The sequence below is a fragment of the Ranitomeya imitator genome, unplaced genomic scaffold (assembly GCF_032444005.1).
Source record: "Ranitomeya imitator isolate aRanImi1 unplaced genomic scaffold, aRanImi1.pri SCAFFOLD_703, whole genome shotgun sequence".
Taxonomy (NCBI): Eukaryota; Metazoa; Chordata; class Amphibia; order Anura; family Dendrobatidae; genus Ranitomeya; species Ranitomeya imitator.
Genome location: NW_027194534.1, coordinates 77,268 through 103,145, shown reverse-complemented (window position 1 = coordinate 103,145; position 25,878 = coordinate 77,268). Strand labels below are relative to the sequence as shown.

The 25,878-nt window shown below is 49.3% G+C and overlaps 1 protein-coding gene across 2 annotated transcripts in view; it reads left to right on the top strand.

Moving 5' to 3' along the window:
- The first annotated feature begins 4,313 nt into the window (after positions 1-4,313).
- Positions 4,314-25,878, top strand: part of LOC138655207 (gastrula zinc finger protein XlCGF66.1-like) — a 70,121-nt gene continuing 48,556 nt past the window's right edge. For both annotated transcript variants that reach the window (XM_069743571.1, XM_069743570.1), the window contains exon 1: positions 4,314-4,340. The gene's annotated coding sequence lies outside the window, so the exon portion shown is untranslated. The remainder of the gene's footprint in view (positions 4,341-25,878) is intronic.

Here is a 25,878-nt window from a genome sequence, read left to right as displayed (position 1 = left end):
AGAGCCGTGTATGTGTAGAGCAGAGCCGTGTGTGTGCAGAGCAGAGTCGTGTGTGTGTGTAGAGCAGAGCCGTGTGTGTGTGTAGAGCAGAGCCGTGTGTGTGTGTGGAGCAGAGCCGTGTGTGTGTGTGGAGCAGAGCCGTGTGTGTGTGTAGAGCAGAGCCGTGTGTGTGTGTGGAGCAGAGCCGTGTGTGTGTGTAGAGCAGAGCCGTGTGTGTGTGTGTGTAGAGCAGAGCCGTGTGTGTGTGTAGAGCAGAGCCGTGTGTGTGTGTGTGTAGAGCAGAGCCGTGTGTGTGTAGAGCAGAGCCGTGTGTGTGTGTAGAGCAGAGCCACGTGTGTGTGTAGAGCAGGGCCGTGTGTGTGTGTAGAGCAGAGCCGTGTGTGTGTGTAGAGCAGAGCCGTGTGTGTGTGTAGAGCAGAGCCGTGTGTGTGTAGAGCAGAGCCGTGTGTGTGTGTGGAGCAGAGCCGTGTGTGTGTAGAGCAGAGCCGTGTGTGTGTGTAGAGCAGAGCCGTGTGTGTGTAGAGCAGAGCCGTGTGTGTGTGGAGCAGAGCCGTGTGTGTAGAGCAGAGCCGTGTGTGTGTAGAGCAGAGCCGTGTGTGTGTAGAGCAGAGCCGTGTGTGCAGAGCAGAGCCGTGTGTGTGTGTAGAACAGAGCCGTGTGTGTGTGTAGAGCAGAGCCGTGTGTGTGTGTAGAGCAGAGCCGTGTGTGTGTGTGTAGAGCAGAGCCGTGTGTGTAGAGCAGAGCCGTGTGTGTGTGTAGAGCAGAGCCGTGTGTGTGTGTAGAGCAGAACCATGTGTGTAGAGCAGAGCCGTGTGTGTGTGTAGAGCAGAGCCGTGTGTGTGTGTAGAGCAGAGCCGTGTGTGTGTAGAGCAGAGCCATGTGTGTGTGTAGAGCAGAGCCGTGTGTGTGTAGAGCAGAGCCGTGTGTGTGTGTGTAGAGCAGAGCCATGTGTGTGTGTGTGTAGAGCAGAGCCGTGTGTGTGTGTAGAGCAGAGCCGTGTGTGTGTAGAGCAGAGCCGTGTGTGTGTGTAGAGCAGAGCCATGTGTGTGTGTAGAGCAGAGCCATGTGTGTGTGTGTGTAGAGCAGAACCATGTGTGTAGAGCAGAGCCGTGTGTGTGTGTAGAGCAGAGCCGTGTGTGTGTGTGTAGAGCAGAGCCGTGTGTGTGTGTAGAGCAGAGCCGTATGTGTGTAGAGCAGAGCCATGTGTGTGTGTGTGTAGAGCAGAGCCATGTGTGTGTGTGTGTAGAGCAGAACCATGTGTGTAGAGCAGAGCCGTGTGTGTGTGTAGAGCAGAGCCGTGTGTGTGTAGAGCAGAGCCGTGTGTGTGTGTAGAGCAGAGCCGTGTGTGTGTGTAGAGCAGAGCCGTGTGTGTGTAGAGCAGAGACGTGTGTGTGTAGAGCAGAGCCGTGTGTGTGTGTAGAGCAGAGCCGTGTGTGTGTGGAGCAGAGCCGTGTGTGTGTGTAGAGCAGAGCCGTGTGTGTGTAGAGCAGAGCCGTGTGTGTGTGTAGAGCAGAGCCGTGTGTGTGTGTAGAGCAGAGCCGTGTGTGTGTGTGGAGCAGAGCTGTGTGTGTGTGTGGAGCAGAGCCGTGTGTGTGTGTGGAGCAGAGCCGTGTGTGTGTGTAGAGCAGAGCCATGTGTGTATGTGTGTAGAGCAGAGCCGTGTGTGTGTGTAGAGCAGAGCCGTGTGTGTGTAGAGCAGAGCCATGTGTGTGTGTGTGTAGAGCAGAACCATGTGTGTAGAGCAGAGCCGTGTGTGTGTGTAGAGCAGAGCCGTGTGTGTGTAGAGCAGAGACGTGTGTGTGTAGAGCAGAGCCGTGTGTGTGTGTAGAGCAGAGCTGTGTGTGTGTGGAGCAGAGCCGTGTGTGTGTGTAGAGCAGAGCCGTGTGTGTGTAGAGCAGAGCCGTGTGTGTGTGTAGAGCAGAGCCGTGTGTGTGTGTAGAGCAGAGCCGTGTGTGTGTGTGGAGCAGAGCCGTGTGTGTGTGTGGAGCAGAGCCGTGTGTGTGTGTAGAGCAGAGCCGTGTGTGTGTGTAGAGCAGAGCCGTGTGTGTGTGTAGAGCAGAGCCGTGTGTGTGTGTGTAGAGCAGAGCCGTGTGTGTGTGTAGAGCAGAGCCGTGTGTGTGTAGAGCAGAGCCGTGTGTGTGTGTAGAGCAGAGCCATGTGTGTGTGTGTAGAGCAGAGCCGTGTGTGTGTAGAGCAGAGCCGTGTGTGTGTGTGTAGAGCAGAGCCGTGTGTGTGTAGAGCAGAGCCGTGTGTGTGTAGGGCAGAGCCGTGTGTGTAGAGCAGAGCCGTGTGTGTGTGTAGAGCAGAGCCGTGTGTGTGTAGAGCAGAGCCGTGTGTGTGTGTAGAGCAGAGCCGTGTGTGTGCAGAGCAGAGCCGTGTGTGTGTGTGGAGCAGAGCCGTGTGTGTGTGTGGAGCAGAGCCGTGTGTGTGTGTGGAGCAGAGCCGTGTGTGTGTGTGGAGCAGAGCCGTGTGTGTGTGTAGAGCAGAGCCGTGTGTGTGTGGAGCAGAGCCGTGTGTGTGTGTAGAGCAGAGCCGTGTGTGTGTAGAGCAGAGCCGTGTGTGTGTGTAGAGCAGAGCCATGTGTGTGTGTGTAGAGCAGAGCCGTGTGTGTGTAGAGCAGAGCCGTGTGTGTGTGTGTAGAGCAGAGCCGTGTGTGTGTAGAGCAGAGCCGTGTGTGTGTGTGTGTAGAGCAGAGCCGTGTGTGTGTGTAGAGCAGAGCCGTGTGTGTGTAGGGCAGAGCCGTGTGTGTAGAGCAGAGCCGTGTGTGTGTGTAGAGCAGAGCCGTGTGTGTGTGTAGAGCAGAGCCGTGTGTGTGTGTGTAGAGCAGAGCCGTGTGTGTGTGTAGAGCAGAGCCGTGTGTGTGCAGAGCAGAGCCGTGTGTGTGTGTAGAGCAGAGCCGTGTGTGTGTGTGGAGCAGAGCCGTGTGTGTGTGTGGAGCAGAGCCGTGTGTGTGTGTGGAGCAGAGCCGTGTGTGTGTGTGGAGCAGAGCCGTGTGTGTAGAGCAGAGCCGTGTGTGTGTGTGGAGCAGAGCCGTGTGTGTGTGTGGAGCAGAGCCGTGTGTGTGTGTAGAGCAGAGCCGTGTGTGTGCAGAGCAGAGCCGTGTGTGTGTGTAGAGCAGAGCCGTGTGTGTGTGTGGAGCAGAGCCGTGTGTGTGTGTGGAGCAGAGCCGTGTGTGTGTGTGGAGCAGAGCCGTGTGTGTGTGTGGAGCAGAGCCGTGTGTGTAGAGCAGAGCCGTGTGTGTGTGTGGAGCAGAGCCGTGTGTGTGTAGAGCAGAGCCGTGTGTGTGTGTAGAGCAGAGCCATGTGTGTGTGTGTAGAGCAGAGCCGTGTGTGTGTAGAGCAGAGCCGTGTGTGTGTGTGTAGAGCAGAGCCGTGTGTGTGTAGAGCAGAGCCGTGTGTGTGCAGAGCAGAGCCGTGTGTGTGTGTAGAGCAGAGCCGTGTGTGTGTGTGGAGCAGAGCCGTGTGTGTGTGTGGAGCAGAGCCGTGTGTGTGTGTGGAGCAGAGCCGTGTGTGTGTGTGGAGCAGAGCCGTGTGTGTGTGTGGAGCAGAGCCGTGTGTGTAGAGCAGAGCCGTGTGTGTGTGTGGAGCAGAGCCGTGTGTGTGTAGAGCAGAGCCGTGTGTGTGTGTAGAGCAGAGCCATGTGTGTGTGTGTAGAGCAGAGCCGTGTGTGTGTAGAGCAGAGCCGTGTGTGTGTGTGTAGAGCAGAGCCGTGTGTGTGTAGAGCAGAGCCGTGTGTGTAGAGCAGAGCCGTGTGTGTAGAGCAGAGCCGTGTGTGAAGAGCAGGAGAGCCCCTGGCTCAGTCCCGCACTGACTGCTCTGAGTGATGACGTCACCGCAGGTCCTTCTCCTCCCGCACTGACTGCTCTCAGTGATGACGTCACTGCAGGTCCTTCTCCTCCCGCACTGACTGCTCTCAGTGATGACGTCACCGCAGGTCCTTCTCCTCCCGCACTGACTGCTCTCAGTGATGACGTCACCGCAGGTCCTTCTCCTCCCGCACTGACTGCTCTCAGTGATGACGTCACCGCAGGTCCTTCTCCTCCCGCACTGACTGCTCTCAGTGATGACGTCACCGCAGGTCCTTCTCCTCCCGCACTGACTGCTCTCAGTGATGACGTCACTGCAGGTCCTTCTCCTCCCGCACTGACTGCTCTCAGTGATGACGTCACTGCAGGTCCTTCTCCTCCCGCACTGACTGCTCTCAGTGATGACGTCACTGCAGGTCCTTCTCCTGCACTGAGTGCTCTCAGTGATGACGTCACCGCAGGTCCTTCTCCTCCCGCACTGACTGCTCTCAGTGATGACGTCACCGCAGGTCCTTCTCCTCCTCCTCAGCACACGGTGAGTGTCTCCCTGTCTCCGTCCCTGTGCACATTACACCCCGGGTAATTCTGCGCTTTTGTTTGGACACTTGGAGCCTTTTCTCATTTTCCCTTGTAGGCCGCAGGCTGCACACTGTCCTTGTTTTCACCTTGTGTTTCTGATGCTTTTATTCCCTGTTTTGCCCCTCAGTGTAACGCACTTTAGTTTACAAATTTCTTCTTATGTTTCTTTAGAAGTTTCTGCCTGAAATATAGAGAATAGAATAATAAGAGAATAAATTCCATTAAATTGTGCAATCATTTCCCTCCTCTATGTGGAGCCTCTCCATCTTCAGGAGATATTGTTATGGCTCATTCTGTGGCCGCCGCGGACAGTGGGAAAGCTGGGTTACAGTTTACTGATTATACAGTCTGAGATGGTAGCAGAGCATTGGAAAGTTGGGTTATAGCTCAGTAGTAATCCATCCTGAGACTGGAAAAGCTGTGCTATGAATGATATGTTGAAGGCTGCAGCTCACAATGGGTGAGAGGGGCTACAGCACAGTGTGATTCCATAGTCTGCTGCTGCCACTGGGAAAGCTGGGTTACAGCTTAGTGATGATACATCCGGTGAATCCAGCTGCCACTGGGAAAGCTTTCTTACAGCTTAGTGATGATACATCCAGCGAATCCTGCTGCCACTGGGAAAGCTGGGTTACAGCTTAGTGATGATACATCTGGCGAATCCTGCTGCCACTGGGAAAGCTGGGTTACAGCATAGTGTGATTCCATAGTCTGCTGCTGCCACTGGGAAAGCTGGGTTACAGCTTAGTGATGATACATCCGGTGAATCCAGCTGCCACTGGGAAAGCTTTCTTACAGCTTAGTGATGATACATCCAGCGAATCCTGCTGCCACTGGGAAAGCTGGGTTACAGCTTAGTGATGATACATCTGGCGAATCCTGCTGCCACTGTGAAAGCTTTGTTACAGCTTAGTGATGATACATCCGGTGAATCCTGCTGCCACTGGGAAAGCTTTCTTACAGCTTAGTGATGATACATCCAGCGAATCCTGCTGCCACTGGGAAAGCTGGGTTACAGCTTAGTGATGATACATCCGGTGAATCCTGCTGCCACTGTGAAAGCTTTCTTACAGCTTAGTGATGATACATCCGGTGAATCCTGCTGCCACTGGGAAAGCTTTCTTACAGCTTAGTGATGATACATCCAGCGAATCCTGCTGCCACTGGGAAAGCTGGGTTACAGCTTAGTGATGATACATCCGGTGAATCCTGCTGCCACTGTGAAAGCTTTCTTACAGCTTAGTGATGATACATCCGGTGAATCCTGCTGCCACTGGGAAAGCTGGGTTACAGCTTAGTGATGATACATCTGGCGAATCCTGCTGCCACTGGGAAAGCTGGGTTACAGCTTAGTGATGATACATCCGGTGAATCCTGCTGCCACTGGGAAAGCTTTCTTACGGCTTAGTGATGATACATCCAGCGAATCCTGCTGCCACTGGGAAAGCTGGGTTACAGCTTAGTGATGATACATCTGGCGAATCCTGCTGCCACTGTGAAAGCTTTGTTACAGCTTAGTGATGATACATCCGGTGAATCCTGCTACCACTGGGAAAGCTTTCTTACAGCTTAGTGATGATACATCCAGCGAATCCTGCTGCCACTGGGAAAGCTGGGTTACAGCTTAGTGATGATACATCCGGTGAATCCTGCTGCCACTGGGAAAGCTTTCTTACAGCTTAGTGATGATACATCCAGCGAATCCTGCTGCCACTGGGAAAGCTGGGTTACAGCTTAGTGATGATACATCTGGCGAATTCTGCTGCCACTGGGAAAGCTGGGTTACAGCTTAGTGATGATACATCCGGTGAATCCTGCTGCCACTGGGAAAGCTTTCTTACGGCTTAGTGATGATACATCCAGCGAATCCTGCTGCCACTGGGAAAGCTGGGTTACAGCTTAGTGATGATACATCTGGCGAATCCTGCTGCCACTGTGAAAGCTTTGTTACAGCTTAGTGATGATACATCCGGTGAATCCTGCTGCCACTGGGAAAGCTTTCTTACAGCTTAGTGATGATACATCCAGCAAATCCTGCTGCCACTGGGAAAGCTGGGTTACAGCTTAGTGATGATACATCTGGCGAATCCTGCTGCCACTGGGAAAGCTGGGTTACAGCTTAGTGATGATACATCCGGTGAATCCTGCTGCCACTGGGAAAGCTTTCTTACGGCTTAGTGATGATACATCCAGCGAATCCTGCTGCCACTGGGAAAGCTGGGTTACAGCTTAGTGATGATACATCTGGCGAATCCTGCTGCCACTGTGAAAGCTTTGTTACAGCTTAGTGATGATACATCCGGTGAATCCTGCTGCCACTGGGAAAGCTTTCTTACAGCTTAGTGATGATACATCCAGCGAATCCTGCTGCCACTGGGAAAGCTGGGTTACAGCTTAGTGATGATACATCCGGTGAATCCTGCTGCCACTGGGAAAGCTTTCTTACAGCTTAGTGATGATACATCCAGCGAATCCTGCTGCCACTGGGAAAGCTGGGTTACAGCTTAGTGATGATACATCTGGCGAATTCTGCTGCCACTGGGAAAGCTGGGTTACAGCTTAGTGATGATACATCCGGTGAATCCTGCTGCCACTGGGAAAGCTTTCTTACGGCTTAGTGATGATACATCCAGCGAATCCTGCTGCCACTGGGAAAGCTGGGTTACAGCTTAGTGATGATACATCTGGCGAATCCTGCTGCCACTGTGAAAGCTTTGTTACAGCTTAGTGATGATACATCCGGTGAATCCTGCTGCCACTGGGAAAGCTTTCTTACAGCTTAGTGATGATACATCCAGCGAATCCTGCTGCCACTGGGAAAGCTGGGTTACAGCTTAGTGATGATACATCTGGCGAATCCTGCTGCCACTGGGAAAGCTGGGTTACAGCTTAGTGATGATACATCCGGTGAATCCTGCTGCCACTGGGAAAGCTTTCTTACGGCTTAGTGATGATACATCCAGCGAATCCTGCTGCCACTGGGAAAGCTGGGTTACAGCTTAGTGATGATACATCTGGCGAATCCTGCTGCCACTGGGAAAGCTGGGTTACAGCTTAGTGATGATACATCCGGTGAATCCTGCTGCCACTGGGAAAGCTTTCTTACGGCTTAGTGATGATACATCCAGCGAATCCTGCTGCCACTGGGAAAGCTGGGTTACAGCTTAGTGATGATACATCTGGCGAATCCTGCTGCCACTGTGAAAGCTTTGTTACAGCTTAGTGATGATACATCCGGCGAATCCTGCTGCCACTGGGAAAGCTGAGTTACAGCTTAGTGATGATACATCCGGCGAATCCTGCTGCCACTGGGAAAGCTGGGTTACAGCTTAGTGATGATACATCCGGTGAATCCTGCTGCCACTGGGAAAGCTTTCTTACGGCTTAGTGATGATACATCCAGCGAATCCTGCTGCCACTGGGAAAGCTGGGTTACAGCTTAGTGATGATACATCTGGCGAATCCTGCTGCCACTGTGAAAGCTTTATTACAGCTTAGTGATGATACATCCGGTGAATCCTGCTACCACTGGGAAAGCTTTCTTACGGCTTAGTGATGATACATCCAGCGAATCCTGCTGCCACTGGGAAAGCTGGGTTACAGCTTAGTGATGATACATCCGGCGAATCCTGCTGCCACTGGGAAAGCTGGGTTACAGCTTAGTGATGATACATCCGGTGAATCCTGCTGCCACTGGGAAAGCTTTCTTACGGCTTAGTGATGATACATCCAGCGAATCCTGCTGCCACTGGGAAAGCTGGGTTACAGCTTAGTGATGATACATCTGGCGAATCCTGCTGCCACTGTGAAAGCTTTATTACAGCTTAGTGATGATACATCCGGTGAATCCTGCTGCCACTGGGAAAGCTTTCTTACAGCTTAGTGATGATACATCCAGCGAATCCTGCTGCCACTGGGAAAGCTGGGTTACAGCTTAGTGATGATACATCTGGCGAATCCTGCTGCCACTGTGAAAGCTTTGTTACAGCTTAGTGATGATACATCCGGTGAATCCTGCTGCCACTGGGAAAGCTGAGTTACAGCTTAGTGATGATACATCCGGCGAATCCTGCTGCCACTGGGAAAGCTGGGTTACAGCTTAGTGATGATACATCCGGCGAATCCTGCTGCCACTGGGAAAGTGGTAGTTGGAGGCAGGTATATCTTGCCCAGGTGTTTGTCCTATGTGAATTAGGCCACTCCGTATCTTCAGGGTGCTAATGGGTTAATGATTGCAGGAATAAAAGATGACCAGCTGGGGGTTTCCAGCGTCTGCCTGGGGCACACAGATTGCCTGTCTGTGTGAGACAAACGTGAGTGAGAGCTCTGCTCAAGAATTGTGTGATGTTAGCTGGGTGGGAGAAGCCCCCCCAGTTGTTAAGTTAGCAACGTGTTTGTTTAGTTAGTGCCGGACAGGCTAGGATTCATTTTTATGTTTTGTTTTTCTGTGTTGCTTTCACTTTAATAAATCTGACCTGAGGTCAGCCTACTTGGAAACCTGCTGTACGCCTCAGAAATTCAATGCACAAACCACGTGACCTTTGACCCCAGCAAAGGCGATCCCGGAGTGTTGTGTCACATTGTGGTGGAGAATGCGGGCATACCGTGGCACAGGCAACAGCATGGAAGACGTGGTGAAAGCCTTAGTACAGTCCACTACGAAGCTAATCGCTTGATGGCCGCACAGCTGAAGGAGTTAGTGGACATGACGGTTGCAGACCGCCAACTTCTCCAACAGGTGGCGCAGCGCCTGGTGAGCATGCCTGACGCTGACCCGGAAGCAGAGTCCAGGAGGATCCATGTGAGTCGATACTGGCAAAAGCTGACTGCAGAAGATGACGTCGAGGCATACCTGACAACGTTTGAGCGGACGGCATTGAGAGAGAAGTGGCCGAAGGCACGATGGGCCGATTTGATTGCCCCGGAGGTCGCTCAGGACTTTGAGAAACTGAAAGCTGAGATCCTGGCCCGGCTGGGTGTGACGACGGCTGTCCGGGCACAGAGGGTACATCAGTGGACATACCAGCAAGATAAACCGGCGCGGTCTCAGATGTTCGACCTGATCTACTTAACAAAGAAATGGCTGCAACCCAAGGTACTGACAATACCCGAAATAATCCAGCGGGTTGTCCTGGACAAGTACCTGAGAGTACTACCCCCAGCGCTGAAAAGGTGGGTAAGCCAAGGAAATCCCACGACAGCGGATCAACTTGTGGAGTTGGTCGAGCGTTATTCCGTGGCAGAAGGACTTCCCGACGACACCGCCAGCCCCCGGTCTGTGCCTCCTGCTCGTGGAACCGGTAAGACTGTTCCAGGGACCACGGGTGAAGGAAAATCGCTTAAAACTGTGGGGGAGGAGTCCGGGACTGCTCGCACTCCGAGACCAAGAGTATTGGACGGTGGTCTCAGTAGGGGACCTGTTAGGTGTTTCCGCTGCCATGAGAAGGGTCATGTTTCTGCGAACTGTCCTGTTACCGCTGAACCCATGCAGTGCGACGTTATAGACTCTAGAAAACGCATGTCTTTGGTTACACAGCTAGTGAGTGTGAATGCGGGTCAAAATGATACAGCGAAACACCTGTGTGAATTATCTGTTGATGGGAAAAATGTTGTGGCATTACTAGACTCTGGAAGTGTGGTGACTCTGGTGAAAGCTAGTCTGGTGGCACTTCCGTCTGGTCCGTCTGACAAGTTTTCTGTGACGTGTGTGCATGGTGACACCCGCTCGTACCGGTCATATGGATTTCTACTCCCTATGGGTCAGTGCAGCACAAAGTGGGACTCGTTCCAGCATTGTTACAGGATGTAATCCTGGGCAGGGATTTTCCCTATTTCTGGCAGTTGTGAGAGAATCAGTTGCTCCTTCACGGTAGCTGTACCCGTGAATCTTCTCCCATGCCGTCTGGAGGTCCCGAGCCCCTAGAGGAGACCCCACAGGAAGATGTTGCTGGGGAGGTTAGTGAATCTAACCTTCAGTACCCCTTCTCCGTCATGGTGGGGGAAACTGAGGAACCTCAGCGAGAGGCGGAGGCAGACAGCCATCCGGCACCCTGCCTGCCAGATTTGGGAGTCCAGGTGGATGACTTCCACAGCGAGCAAATTAAAGATCCTACCCTGACTCCGGCTAGGAAAAATGTAAAAATGATAGATGGGGTACCCGTAGAACCTGACACTAGGCTAGCGTACCCGTATATGGTTCTGGAAAATGATTTGCTCTACCAGGTAGAAAAAAAAGGGGAAGACACAGTGCAACGGTTAGTGGTACCCAAACCTTATCGGCGGAAGGTACTGGATTTGGCCCACGGACATATAATGGGGGGACATCTGGGGGTACAGAAAACCACAGAAAGGATATTGCATTGTTTTGTGTGGCCTGGAATACATTATGATGTGCGTAACTATTGTGAGTCCTGTCCAGAGTGCCAAATCGCGGCCCCTAAATCTCAGTTCCGTAGCCCTTTGGTACCCCTTCCTATCATCGGGGTCCCTTTTGAGAGAATTGGGATGGATTTGGTTGGGCCCCTTCCCCGATCCGCACGTGGGCACCAACATATCCTCGTCATCGTGGACTATGCCACTCGTTACCCGGAAGCCGTCCCTTTGCGTAACACAGTTACCAAGACGATCGCCAAGGAATTGGTACAAGTGTTTAGTCGGGTGGGAATTCCAAAACAGATACTCACCGACCAGGGGACTCCCTTTATGTCAAGGGTAATGAAGGAGCTCTGCAGGCTCTTACAAATAGACCCGTTGCGTACGTCTGTCTATCACCCTCAAACAGATGGCCTGGTTGAGCGCTTCAACAGAACCTTAAAACAGATGCTCCGGAAGGCGATAGACAAAGATGGGAAGAACTGGGATTACTTGTTACCCTATTTGCTGTTTGCCATTAGGGAAGTTCCCCAGTCTTCCACAGGGTTTTCGCCTTTCGAACTGTTGTACGCCCGTCGTCCCCGGGGACTGCTGGACGTCGCAAAAGAAACCTGGGAAGGTCAAGTCACTCCCTTTAAAATGGTGATCGACCATGTAACACAAATGCAGGATCGTATTGCCGCTGTCATGCCCATTGTTAGGGACCATATGTTACAGGCCCAGGGAGCCCAGAGGCAAAGTTATGATAGAGGCGCTAAGGTCCGTACATTTGCACCCGGCGATAGGGTGTTGGTCCTAATCCCTACGGTGGATAGTAAATTCCTGGCGAAATGGCAGGGCCCATTTGAGGTCCGAGAAAGAGTTGGTGAAGTGAACTATAAAGTGTACCAGCCGGGTAAGAGAAAACCAGAACAGATTTATCATGTGAATCTGATAAAATCCTGGAAAGACCGCTCTGCCCTAACGGCGGATCTGCCCCGTCCGGTTTGTTCACCTACTGTACCGGAGGTGCAGGTTGCCGAGACTCTCTCAGAACGACAAAAATCTGAGGTTAAGCAATTTTTGTTACAGAACCGACAGTTTTTCTCCGAAAAACCTGGCCGGACTAAGTTGGTGAAACATGAGATTGTCACAGAGCCTGGCGTCACTGTTCATGTGAAGCCCTACCGGATTCCGGAAGCCCGCCGTGAAGCCGTCTCCCGGGAAGTGATGGCAATGTTGGACTTAGGAGTCATTGAAGAGTCGCACAGCGCCTGGTCCAGTCCAATTGTGCTGATACATAAACCGGATGGCTCCATCCGGTTTTGTAATGACTTTAGGAAACTGAATGCAGTTTCTAAATTTTATGCGTACCCTATGCCCCGGGTCGATGAGTTGATCGACCGGCTTGGTAAAGCCCGATACATTACGACCCTGGATTTAACAAAGGGGTACTGGCAGATTCCTCTGGCCGAGGCGGCCAGAGAGAAGACGGCATTTGCTACACCGGAAGGTCTGTTCCAGTATGTCTATATGCCGTTTGGACTTCACGGAGCTCCCGCAACGTTCCAGAGATTGATGGATCGAGTCTTGAGGCCTCACAGACAGTACGCTTCTGCCTACCTGGATGACATCGTAATTTACAGCATGGACTGGGAAACTCATCTCCAGAAGGTACAAGCGGTGATTGATGACCTGCGAGATGCAGGTTTAACGGCAAACCCCAAGAAATGCCACATCGGGCTTGAAGAAGCCCGATACTTGGGCTACGTGATTGGCCGACGAGTGGTTAAACCCCAGATCGACAAAATACAGGCAATTCAGGGCTGGCCACAACCAGTGAACAAAAAACAAGTACAGGCTTTCCTGGGGATTGCCGGCTATTATCGCCGGTTCATACCCAATTTTGCAGCCATGGCTACTCCCTTGACGGATCTTACCAAGGGGAAGGGTTCCGTCATGGTAAAATGGACCTCAGCTGCTGAAGAGGCCTTCCACAGCCTGAAACGGGCTTTGTGCTCTCAGCCCGTACTAGTGACTCCTGATTTCAGCAGCGAGTTTGTGGTGCAAACTGATGCCTCTGATACTGGTGTCGGAGCTGTACTTTCCCAGGTGAGGGACGGAGTCGAACACCCGGTCCTCTATCTCAGTCGGAAACTGAATGTACATGAGCAGAGGTATGCGGTGGTTGAAAAAGAGTGCCTAGCCATTAAATGGGCTCTTGACTCCCTCAAGTATTACCTGGCCGGTAGGAAGTTTAGGCTGGTCACAGACCATGCCCATCTCAAGTGGATGCACCTCCACAAAGACCGTAATAGTCGGGTAACCCGGTGGTTCCTTGCCCTGCAGGCTTACTCTTTTACGGTGGAGCACCGACCTGGGGTGCAGATGGGGAACGCCGATGCCCTATCCCGAGTGCACTGTTTCAAGAGTGTTCTTGCTCGACCGGAGTGGTCTGAGCAAGGGGGGGGGGGGGTGGGTATGTAAGACTCATGCTGGTGTGGTAGTTGGAGGCAGGTATATCTCGCCTAGGTGTTTGTCCTATGTGAATTAGGCCACTCAGTATCTTCAGGGTGCTAATGGGTTAATGATTGCAGGAATAAAAGATGACCAGCTGGGGGTTTCCAGCGTCTGCCTGGGGCACACAGATTGCCTGTCTGTGTGAGACAAACGTGAGTGAGAGCTCTGCTCAAGAATTGTGTGATGTTAGGTGGGTGGGAGAAGCCCCCCCAGTTGTTAAGTTAGCAAAGTGTTTGTTTAGTTAGTGCAGGACAGGCTAGGATTTATTTTTATGTTTTGTTTTTCTGTGTTGCTTTCACTTTAATAAATCTGACCTGAGGTCAGCCTACTTGGAAACCTGCTGTACGCCTCAGAAATTCAATGCACAAAACACGTGACCTTTGACCCCAGCAAAGGCGATCACGGAGTGTTTTGTCACAGTATATAATATTATTATTATGATTTATTTATATAGCACCGTTAATTCCATGGTGCTGTACATGAGAAAAGGGGTTACATACAGGATTATAGATAATATTTACAGTAAACAAATTTACAGTGACAGACTGGTGCAGAGGGGAGAGGACCCTTTCCTTGCGGACTTACATTCTACAGGGTAATGGGGAAGAGACAGAAGGTCGGGGGTGCGGCCTCTCTGGTGGTGGTGAGGCGAAAGCTCGGGTGGTGGTGAGGCGGCAGCTCTGGTGATGGTGAGGCGGCAACTCGGGTGGTTGGTGAGGCGGCAGCTCTGGTGGTGGTGAGGCGGCAACTCGGGTGGTTGGTGAGGCGGCAGCTCTGGTGGTGGTGAGGCGGCAACTCGGGTGGTTGGTGAGGCGGCAGCTCTGGTGGTGGTGAGGCGGCAGCTCAGGTGGTGGTGAGTTGGCAGCTCTGGTGGTGGTGAGGCGGCAGCTCAGGTGGTGGTGAGTTGGCAGCTCTGGTGATGGTGAGGCGACAGCTCTGGTGGTTGGTGAGGTGGCAGCTCTGGTGGTTGGTGAGGCGGCAGCTCGGGCAATTGGTGAGGCGGCAGCTCAGGCAATTGGTGAGGCGGCAGCTCAGGTGTTGGTGAGGCGGCAGCTCAGGTGGTTGGTGAGGCGGCAGAATGGTTATTGCAGGCTGTAGGCTTTCCTGAAGAGATGGGTTTTCAGGTTCCGTCTGAAGGATCCGAGGGTGGTGGATAATCGGACATTTTGAGGCGTGGAATTCCAGAGGATGGGGGCTATTCGGGAGAAATAAGTGTGGAGGAGAGTAGGAGGTCTTGGGAGGATCGGAGATTACGTGAGGGAAGTTCAGAGATATAGGGGGGACAGGTTGTGGATGGTTTTGTAGATCAGTGTTAGTAGTTTGAACTGGATTCGTTGGAGAATTGGGAGCCAGTGGAGGGATTTGCAGAGGGGAGAAGCAGGGGAGTAGCGAGGAGAGAGGTGGATTAGCCGGGCAGCAGAGTTGAGGACAGACTGGAGCGGTGCAAGAGAGTTAGTGGGGAGGCCACAGAGGAGGGTGTTGCTGTAATCGAGGCGGGAAATGATGAGGGCATGCATAAGAGTTTTAGTAGATTGTGAGCTGAGGAAGGGACGGATTCTGGCAATATTTTTGAGTTGGAGGCGACAGGAGGTGGCAAGAGTTTAGACGTGCGGTTTTAAGGACAGTGCAGAGTCGAGAGTTACCCCGAGGCAGCGCATTTCAGGTGCGGGAGAGAGCGTGATGCCGTTTACCATAATAGATAGGTCAGGTAGGGGGGATACGTGAGATGGGGGAAAGATGATGTTTTGTCTACATTGAGTTTTAGGAAGCGAGAGGTGAAGGAGGATATGGCTGATAGACACTTCGGGATTCTGGACAGCAGAGGGGTGACATCTGGGCCAGAGAGGTAGATCTGAGTGTCGTCCGCATAAGGTGATACTGGAAGCCATGGGACTTTATGAGTTGTCCTAGGCCAAGGGTATAGATGGAAAAGAGTAGGGGCCCTAGGACAGAGCCTTGAGGGACTCCAACAGAGAGAGGGCAGGATGAGGAGGTAGTGTGGGAGTGGGAAACACTAAATGTGCGGTCGGAAAGGTATGAGGCAATCCAGGACAGGGCAAGGCCTTTGATGCCGAGGGAAGAAAGAATCTGTAGCAGTAGGCAGTGGTTGGAGATTGAAGGTTGTCTACAGAATGCGGTAGATAAGCCACTGATGCCGGTGGCCTTAGCTCATACGATTTTAGGGCTGACAGATTCCCTTTAAAGTCAGGGAAAAAGTAGCAGCGTACCAGTTAAAACAGAGGGAGAGAAGTACATGGGATTCTGGTATGCAGTGGCTATTCCAGATTAGGAGACAGTTCAGACGTACCTGTGGATGAAAGCAGATGGATCAGTGCATGACCGCATGAAGGAGAATATACCATAGGTTACCATTGTGGTGTATTTCTGATGATAGATTTAAAAAGATGTCACTTTAAATGATGTCACATCTGACCAGCTCCATTCAACTTATATATATATAATGTCCCCCAACCTGGTATATGTGTCCCCCAACCTGGTATAGGAATCCCCATCCTGGTATATATAATCCCCCATCCTGGTATATGTGTCCCCCATCCTGGTATATGTGTCCCCCATCCTGGTATATGTGTCCCCCATCCTGGTATAAATGTCCCCCATCCTGGTATATGTGTCTCCCATCCTGGCATATGTGTCCCCCATGCTGGTATATTTGTCCCCCATCCTGGTATATGTGTCCCCCATCCTGGTATATATGTCCCCCATCCTGGTGTATGTGTCCCTCATCCTGGTATATGTGTCCCCCATCCTGGTTTATATAATCCCCCATCCTGGTATATATAATCCCCCATCCTGGTATATGTGTCCACCATCCTGGTATATATGTCCCCCATCCTGGTATATATGTCTCCCTTCCTGGTATAAATGTCCCCCATCCTGGTATATGTGTCTCCCATCCTGGTATATATGTCCCCATCTTGGTATATATGTCTCCCATCCTGGTATATATGTCTCCCATCCTGGTATATGTGTCCCCCATCCTGGTATATATGTATCCTATCCTGTTATATAGGTCCCCCATCCGGGTATATATGTCCCCATCCTGGTATATATAATCCCACATCCGGGTATATATGCCTCCCATCCTGGTATATATGTCCCCTATCTTTGCATGTCCCTCTTCCTGTACACCTTTGTGGTATATATGTTCCCTGCTCAACAAAAAAACCCTTTCTTCTCACCATCCTCTGCTCCCTCGACATGCGACATCCTCTTCGTCATCGTCTTCTGGGCCTGTGGGAAGGGGAGTAGCCGACCCCAGTACCTACTTCAGCTGGATGTGCGTCCTCTGACTCTCATCCAGCTGAAGTAGGTGCTGGGGTCGCTGGTCCCCCTCCAGCATGGAGGCAAAAGAAAGATTTCTATTTTCTGTTAATGAGGACATTTTCATACAATCATATACAGTTAAGTCCATATATATATTTGGACAGAGACAACATTTTTCTAATTTTGGTTATAGACATTACCACAATGAATTTTAAACAAAACAATTCAGATGCAGTTGTAGTTCAGATTTTCAGCTTTCATTTGAGGGTATCCACATTAAAATTGGATGAAGGGTTTAGGAGTTTCAGCTCCTTAACATGTGCCACCCTGTTTTTAAAGGGACCAAAAGTAATTGGACAGATTCAATAATTTTAAATAACATGTTCATTTTTAGTACTTGGTTAAAAACCCCTTGTTGGCAATGACTGCCTGAAGTCTTGAACTCATGGACATCACCACACGCTGTGTTTCCTCCTTTTTGATGCTCTTCCAGGCCTTCACTGCGGTGGTTTTCAGTTGCTGTTTGTTTGTGGGCCTTTCTGACTGAAGTTTAGTCTTTAACAAGTGAAATGCTGCTCAATTGGGTTGAGATCAGGTGACTGACTTGGCCATTCCAGAATATTCCACTTCTTTGCTTTAATAAACTCCTGGTTGCTTTGGCTTTGTTTTGGGTCATTGTCCATCTGTAGTATGTAGTTTGGCTGCATGTGGCTGGATCTGAGCACACAGTATGGCGGCTCTGAAGACCTCAGAATTCATTCGTCTGCCCTGTGTCACATCATCAATAAACACTAGTGACCCAGTGCCACTGGCAGCCATGCATGCCCGCGCCATCACACTGCCTCCGCCGGGTTTATGCATGCCCGCGCCATCACACTGCCTCCGCCGGGTTTACTGATGATGTGGTATGCTTTGGATCATGAGCTGGACCACGCCTTCGCCATAGTTTTCTCTTTCCATCATTCTGGTAGAGGTTGATCTTGGTTTCATCTGTCCATAGAATGTTCTTCCAGAACTGTGCGGCTTTTTTAGATGTTTTTTAGCCTTTTTATTCTTGATTCTTATGAGTGGCTTGCACCGTGCAGTGAACCCTCTGTAGTTACTTTCATGCAGTCTTCTCTTTATGGTAGATTTGGATATTGATACGCCTTCCTCCTGGAGAGTGTTGTTCCCTTGGTCGGCTGTTGTGAAGGGGTTTCTCTTCACCATGGAGATTATTCTGCCATCATCCACCACTGTTGTCTTCCGTGGGCGCCCAGGTCTTTTTCCATTGATGAGTTCACCAGTGCTTTCTTTCTTTCTCAGGATGGACCAAACTGTAGATTTTGCCACTCCTAATATTGCAACAATTTCTCGGATGGGTGTTTTCTGTTTTCGCAGCTTAAGGATGGCTTGTTTCACCTGCATGGAGAGCTCCTTTGACCGCATGTTTACTTCACAGCAAAACCTTCCAAATGCAAGCACCACACCTCAAATCAACTCCAGGCCTTTTATCTGCTTAATTGAGAATGACATAACGAAGGGATTGTCTACACCTGTCCATGAGATAGCCCTGGAGTCAATTGTCCAATTACCTTTGGTCCCTTTAAAAACAGGGTGGCACATGTTAAGGAGCTGAAACTCCTAAACCCTTCATCCAATTTTAATGTGGATACCCTCAAAAGAAAGCTGAAAGTCTGAACTTCAACTGCATCTGAATTGTTTTGTTTAAAATTCATTGTGGTAATGTCTATAATCAAAATTAGAAAAAAGTCGTCTCTGTCCAAATATATATGGACTTAACTGTATAAAAAGAACTATATGAAGCTCCTTTTGCTGCCCAGCCAGGAACCTTACTGTTTCCACACGAATGTGACTGATCACACGGCCATCACGTCATCCACGGTCCTTGCGGCATTTACCACCCTCTGCACACGTCCTTTTTTACACTGAGTTTTTCTTCATATATTGTCCATGTCCCGCTATCTTGTAATAAGTAGTAATAATATAGCGGTATATGTGGCGTGCCCTGTCCCTGCTTTTGTGAGTTTTCTCTTTTCTCTACCTCCTTATAGCTTATTTTATACTAATGTATATATGTTATAACATTATTTTCTGTGTTATCATGCTAATTGCACATTGTTATTGTCAATGCATTGCTACACAAACATTTGTGAACCCTTCAGAATTTTCAATTTTTCTGCATAAATTTGACCTAAAACTACACAAGATTTTCACACCATTCCTAAAAGTAATAAAACAAATGAGTAAAAAATATTAGAATTTTTCATTTTATTTTTTTATGAAAGTGATCCAATATTACATGACTGTGAGTGAAAAAAGTATGTGAACCTTTAGAGTCTGGTGCTGTCAATCTATGAGATGACAATCGGGTGAGAGTGGGCAGCCTGTTTTATTCAAAGAATAGGGATCTATCAAAGTCTGATGTCCTCAAACCATATTTGTGGAAGTGTATTATGGGAAGAACAAAGGAGATTTCTGATGAACTCCAAAGAAGATATGTTCATAAAGCTAGAAATGTTTACAAAATCACCTCCAAAGGGTTTGGACTCCACCAATCCAGTCAGAATGGTTGCGTACAAATCGAGTAATGAAAAGGAAGAAAAGAGACATACACAACACCAGGGATCACCAAAAAATAATAAATCCTAGATAAATAATATAATACATTTTATTAAGGTCAAACAAGACACTGCAAACAATTAAAAACATTTAAAAACTAAAACGGTACATATCCCAAATAGGGAATACCCCCCAAGACCCAGAAAATGACTTCATACCAGACAATACATACAGATATAGCATGTAGATTCACACTACAATATGTGATATCAATGAATAAACAATATACAGCTGTTCAGGGCTCAAAAACAATAAGATGTGCTCTATAGGCGTATAGAGATTATATCCATAATGGATAAAAAGTAGAGCTCCCAAAAAAAGGCCCACACACACAATGTATCAATAAAATACGGGTAGGGCAGTGTCCTAAGTTAGATGGATCTAATACTTTAGATGTGTACACATCCCGTATGCCTAATGAGCCAAAGGACAACCTCCAGCTACCTGTGGGTAGTATAACAGAAGTACAACATAGGGTGCAGGGCGACGCCTAAACCACAAAACCGGCAGGTAAAGAACACATGCACAGATAGAATAAAGAGATCAGGTAAAAACCTGCCTGTAAGCAGTAGCTAAATCTGACCGATAAGGGGAAGGCATAAAGGTGGGTAATATACAGATAAAAAACAAGCGAGAGTTCAGAACGCCATATAGAACCTGCCCATGAAAGGAACAGCACTAGTCCGGTAGGAAGTCAGTCATGGGGGGCAAAAAGAAGCCCAACGCGTGTCGCCACGGAGTGGCTTCGTCAGGGGCAGAGGTAACAATGTCCGTATGTTGACGCTTATATATACAACTATCTAAATAAGTTACCATAACAGCTGAGCGGATCCTCCTCAGGGAACAACAGCAGGCTCCATAATAGACGCAATAGCGCCATGTTGGAGACCAGAAGTGTAACCATGGTACCGGATGTGACGCCGGCGGGTATACCAAGATGGAAAGTATCGGCTAGTGCGCATGCGCTAAGAGCGGTCACCTACTGCAAATTACCAAGAGAGCTGGTCAGAAGTTGTACAAACATGGAGGCGCCACAGCACAATGCGCAAGCGCATTTAGTGCGTACAGAGCGTCCAGCATATCGTAAAAATTTTTTAGAGTTCAAGAAAATACTTATTTTCCACCATAATATGCAAAAAAAATGATAAAAAAACAGACAATGTGATTTTCTGGATTTTTTTTTCTCAGTTTGTCTCACATAGTTGAGGTCTACCTATGATGTAAATTACAGACGCCTCTCATCTTTTTAAGTGGTGGAACTTGCACTATTGCTGACTGACTAAATACTTTTTTGCCCCACTGTACGTATAGAATGTCCGGATCGTACAAAGATCGACAAAGATGTATGTACCGCATACATTGACAGAGGTCCCCAGTATTGTTATATTCATATATATCCCCAATTTCATAACAAAAATGCTTAAATGGAGGGGTAGTAATAAACATTTACGCATGCGCCAGAGCGAAATAGTAGTAGGTGCGATGCCTCACACCAAAATAATAAAATATATAGAGTGTGCTACACACAAGGCATAACAAACTCAGTACCAATGGATGTGGCGTACCATATAGTATCTGTGATAGTCTGCATAACTATGACTAAAGACGCCAAATAAGATGGTACGCGTGTCCTATGTCGTAGTATCTAGAGCAGTTACTGAAAATAATATTTTCCATTGATATAACATATATCCAAAATAAATACTATATGAAGCGTAATAATAAGAACACCCATATAGGTACATTGTATAATTGGATCCCAAAAGAAATTTAGAATGCCATAGAGTGGTAATAGTGCAAATATAGCTCCAACGGGCATCTATGCACCCAAAGAGATAATGTTGTCTAACAGACATGGCAAATGTAGTCCAAAAAGGTGGAGGCAGTGAATATACGATATAGAACTCTGACGATAATGATAGTACTGGGTCACGTGCCACAACACAATTTATAGCAAGCATTCCCACGCTTGGAATCTTTTGAAAACCACAGCAGTCCAAAGGACCAAATGCGGTTAACGACGCATGAAAATATTTATACAGCATATATACGCGCCATCCCAAGTGGTACTGCACACAAAGCAATACGATATGGATTGTCTCACAAGATTGTAGCCAAAGGTTATACAACTTTCTTTATTATTGTTTATCGTCCAGGGAAAGACATTCTTCGATAGGAAGTTCTTTCGTCAGTTATTTGGTACGGCGATGGGGGCACGTTGTGCACCATCATATGCCAATCTATTTCTTGGATGGTGGGAGGAGTTGATTGTCTATAAACCTCAGGCGTTTACATCCAATGTTTTGGTGTGGCAACGCTACATTGATGACATTCTGCTGCTATGGACTGGCCCTTTGGAGGATTGTAATAGGTTCATTATGGACCTAAACGAGAACTCTTGTAACATCAAACTCACATCTGTTGTCTCTGATCATAGCATTGATTTTCTTGATCTTAAACTTTCCATCCAGAACTCAGGTATCGTGAGCTCTCTATTCAGAAAAACCACCGCCACCAATAGTCTCCTCCACTATACAAGTTTCCATCCGCACTATCTGAAGAAGGGGATCCCAAAGGGACAGTTCCTTCGGTTAAGAAGAAACTGCAGTACTGATACAGACGTCTTGCAACAGTCCAAAGATCTCTTGTGCCGATTCAAGAAGAGGGGGTATCCTGGAAGGGCTATCTCGGGTGCTTTTCAACATGCCTTACAGCAAGATAGGAGTAACCTGCTCACAAAAAAGGTACGTGATGTTTCTCGTCCCCTTTCTGTAATTACCACCTTTAATAATCGGTGGGCGGATATCCGTAAAATACTCAACAACAATTGGGATATCCTTATGAGTGAAAAAAGAATCGTGCCTTTTGTGTCCAGATCACCTTGTTTGCTGGCCAGAAGAGCCAAAAATTTGAGGGACTCTCTGTGTCACAGCCACTACCAACGGCCCACTACAAGACTAAACAGGGGCACTAGGATTTATGGCTCCTATCCATGTGGCAACTGTACCATCTGCCAATATATGATAGCACAGGATGGCTTTTCAGTCTCTACCCTCTCTTTTCAGATTCGACCCAGAGAATTTTTCACCTGTAGATCCAGAAACATCATTTATGCGATATTCTGCGATTGTCCGAAAATTTACGTCGGACAAACGACACAAGAACTCAGAAGACAGACACAGCAACATCTATCCAATATCTCCACGGCCCGTAGAGATCGAGAGAGGAAGAAGGTGTTAACATCAGTGGCAATGCATTTCTTGGATGTCCATCAGGGCAACACGTCCGGGTTCAAAGTTATGGGACTTGAAAGTGTTCGGACTAATATTAGAGGAGGTGATATCACAAACAACTTACTCCGCTGTGAAACTAAGTGGATCTTTAACTTAAAGAGTCTGGCACCTCAAGGGCTCAATGAGGAAATGCTTTTCACCGGTTTCTATAAAAAACTGTGACTTGGGAAATCTGTCGTCAAAGTTGTCAGCCTGCTCCTGGTGGCTTCCAAGAGGTTCTGTCCATATTATCCTCCTTTGTAATGAGTATATGACTCTATTATTAAGGATCTATACCATATGGGTTGTTCTTTCTGGGGGCAGTGTATCTGGTCTATATATATGGGGTGCGCCCTTGATCAAGTCATTTTTTTGCTTTCTGTGACTTCTCTCTTTTATCTTTTCCCCTCCTCCTCTTTTAGGAGTCTAGATTCTCGATATCTTGTAGCTGGTCACGTGTATAAGACTTTGAGATATTGTTGTGCTTTCTACACCTTTATTCGCCTATTGCTGTAGTCTATTGCCTTACAGCATTGATCATGTGACCCTTAAGGCTCGATGGCCTCTTTCTTTAGGTACCTATCGTTCTTCAACTGATATGAGAATGTCTTTCCCTGGACGATAAACAATAATAAAGAAAGTTGTATAACCTTTGGCTACAATCTTGTGAGACAATCCATATCGTATTGCTTTGTGTGCAGTACCACTTGGGATGGTGCGTATATATGCTGTATAAATATTTTCATGCGTCATTAACCGCATTTGGTCCTTTGGACTGCTGTGGTTTTCAAAAGATTCCAAGCGTGGGAATGCTTGCTATAAATTGTGTTGTGGCACGTGACCCAGTACTATCATTATCGTCAGAGTTCTATATAGTATATTCACTGCCTCCACCTTTTTGGACTACATTTGCCATGTCTGTTAGACAGCATTATCTCTTTGGGTGCATAGATGCCGGTTGGAGCTATATTTGCACTATTACCACTCTATGGCATTCTAAATTTCTTTTGGGCTCCAATTATACAATGTACCTATATGGGTGTTCTTATTATTACGCTTCATATACTATTTATTTTGGATATATGTTATATCAATGGAAAATATTATTTTCAGTAACTGCTCTAGATACTACGACATAGGACACGCGTACCATCTTATTTGGCGTCTTTAGTCATAGTTATGCAGACTATCACAGATACTATAAGGTACGCCACATCCATTGGTACTGAGTTTGTTATGCCTTGTGTGTAGCACACTCTATATATTTTATTATTTTGGTGTGAGGCATCGCACCTACTATTTCGCTCTGGCGCATGCGTAAATGTTTATTACTACCCCTCCATTTAAGCATTTTTGTTATGAAATTGGGGATATCTATAATATAACGCTGGGAGCGTCACTCTGTCCGAAGCCTTTCTAGACTGCGCAAGCGCCGGCGCAGTCTGGGCCTCACAGAGTGGCGCTCCCAGGAGATCGCGGTATGCATAAACACTGAACGCACACCACGATCTCCAACAGAGAAGCAGGGACCCCAAGGAGGGTGAGTATCGGCTATATTCACCTGGCCCCGTTCCACCGCTGCGCGCCGCCATCTTCCCGGTCCTCGGCCTGTGACCTTCAGTTCAGAGGGCATGATGACGCGCTTAATGCGCGCAGTTGTGGAACGGGGCCAGGTGAATATAGTAAGTGCTGGGGGGCCTGAGCTGGCGGCGATACCGGAACCTGACTCCCACAGCGCGCCGATGTCCCCGCCTGCTCAGGCCCCCCAGCACTCGGCGCCCAGCGACCATAGGTGAGTATGGTATTTTTTTTTTATATATATTGCAGCAGCATACGGGGCATATACAATGGAGCATCTTATGGGGCCATAAACCATAATGGAGCATCTTATGGGGCCATAAACCATAATTGAGCAGTGTACGGGGGCATATACTATGGAGCATTTTATGGGGGCCATAAACCTTTATGGAGCAGCGTATGGGGCATATGGATGGGAGCAGCAAATTAAAGAATGGTGGCGCAGGATGGGAGCAGCACATGACAGAAGGGGGCGCAGGATGGGAGCAGCACATGACAGAATAGGGCAGCACATGACAGAACGGTGGCGCAGGATGGGAGCAGGACATGACAGGATGGGGACGCAGGATGGGAGCAGCACATGACAGAACGGGGGCGCAGGATGGCGGCAGCACATGACAGAACGGGGGTGCAGGATGGAAGCAGCACATGACAGAACGGGGCGCAGGATGGCGGCAGCACATGACAGAACGGGGGCGCAGGATGGAAGCAGCACATGACAGAACGGGGGCGCAGGATGGGAGCAGCACATGACAGGATGGGGGCGCAGGATGAGAGCAGCAAATGACAGAATGGAGGCGCAGGATGGGTGCAGTACATGTCAGAATGGAGGCGCAGGATGGGTGCAGCACATGTCAGAATGGAGGCGCAGGATGGGTGCAGCACATGTCAGAATGGAGGCGCAGGATGGGAGCACCACATGACAGAATAGGGCAGCACATGACAGAATGGGGGCGCAGGATGGGAGCAGCACATGACAGAATAGGGCAGCACATGACAGAACGGGGGGCGCAGGATGGGAGCAGCACATGACAGAACGGGGGCGCAGGATGGGAGCAGCACATGACAGAACGGGGGCGCAGGATGGCAGCAGCACATGACAGAACGGGGGCGCAGGATGGAAGCAGCACATGACAGAACGAGGGCGCAGGATGGGAGCAACACATCACAGGATGGGGGCGCAGGATGAGAGCAGCAAATGCCAGAATGGAGGCGCAGGATGGGTGCAGCACATGTCAATGGAGGCGCAGGATGGGTGCAGCACATGTCAGAATGGAGGCGCAGGATGGGTGCAGCACATGTCAGAATGGGGGCGCAGGATGGGAGCAGCACATGTCAGAATGGAGGCGCAGGATGGGTGCAGCACATGACAGGATGGGGACGCAAGATGGGTGCAGCACATGACAGGATGGGGACGCAAGATGGGTGCAGCACATGACAGGATGGGGACGCAGGATGGGTGCAGCACATGACAGGATGGGGACGCAGGATGGGTGCAGCACATGACAGGATGGGGACGCAGGATGGGTGCAGCACATGACAGGATGGGGACGCAGGATGGGTGCAGCACATGACAGGATGGGGACGAAGGATGGAGCAGCACATGACAGGATGGGGACGCAGGATGGAGCAGCACATACCAGGATGGAGACCATATACCAATATAAATGCTCGCCACCCGGGCGTAGAATGGGTTCAATACCCATTAATAACCAGGGATTCAAGCTTCAGGAGGCTAATTTGCATATTCCAGGTGCCTTCTGGGAGAAGCGAAGTCTCCCTAAGCTAGAAGATCGTTGGGTACAGCCGGGACCAGCTGCTTCGAAAGCATCACCAAACCAGGGATTCAAGCTTCAGGAGGCTAAT